We start from the raw sequence: 233 nt of genomic DNA, 5'->3' as shown, positions 1-233 counted from the left end.
GTTTCCGTAGTGTAGCGGTTATCACGTTCGCTTTACACGCGAAAGATCCCCGGTTCGATCCCGGGCGGAAACATTATGGTCGAGAGTATTATTTACGTACAGTAAATTGATATACAGTGTGTAAAATCAGATAGGTGATAAAATTTCATCAATGAATAAAAGTTTCGCAAATTATTAAAATTAAGTTATTTAATTTCGACTGTCCCTCAGTGTGAGCATTTCTTTCATTCTGC

The 233-nt window shown here is 36.9% G+C and overlaps 1 non-coding gene across 1 annotated transcript; it reads left to right on the top strand.

The window, feature by feature from the left end:
• trnav-uac (transfer RNA valine (anticodon UAC)) lies at window positions 1-73 on the top strand. The gene has a single exon. It is a non-coding gene; the product is annotated as a tRNA-Val (tRNA).
• Window positions 74-233: the final 160 nt, after the last annotated feature.

Source organism: Somniosus microcephalus, unplaced genomic scaffold, assembly GCF_052327205.1.
Source record: "Somniosus microcephalus isolate GS21.2 unplaced genomic scaffold, FLI_Smic_1.0 scaffold90, whole genome shotgun sequence".
Taxonomy (NCBI): domain Eukaryota; kingdom Metazoa; phylum Chordata; class Chondrichthyes; order Squaliformes; family Somniosidae; genus Somniosus; species Somniosus microcephalus.
The sequence above is the reverse complement of the archived record's forward strand: the minus strand, read 5'-3'. Positions and strand labels throughout refer to the sequence as shown.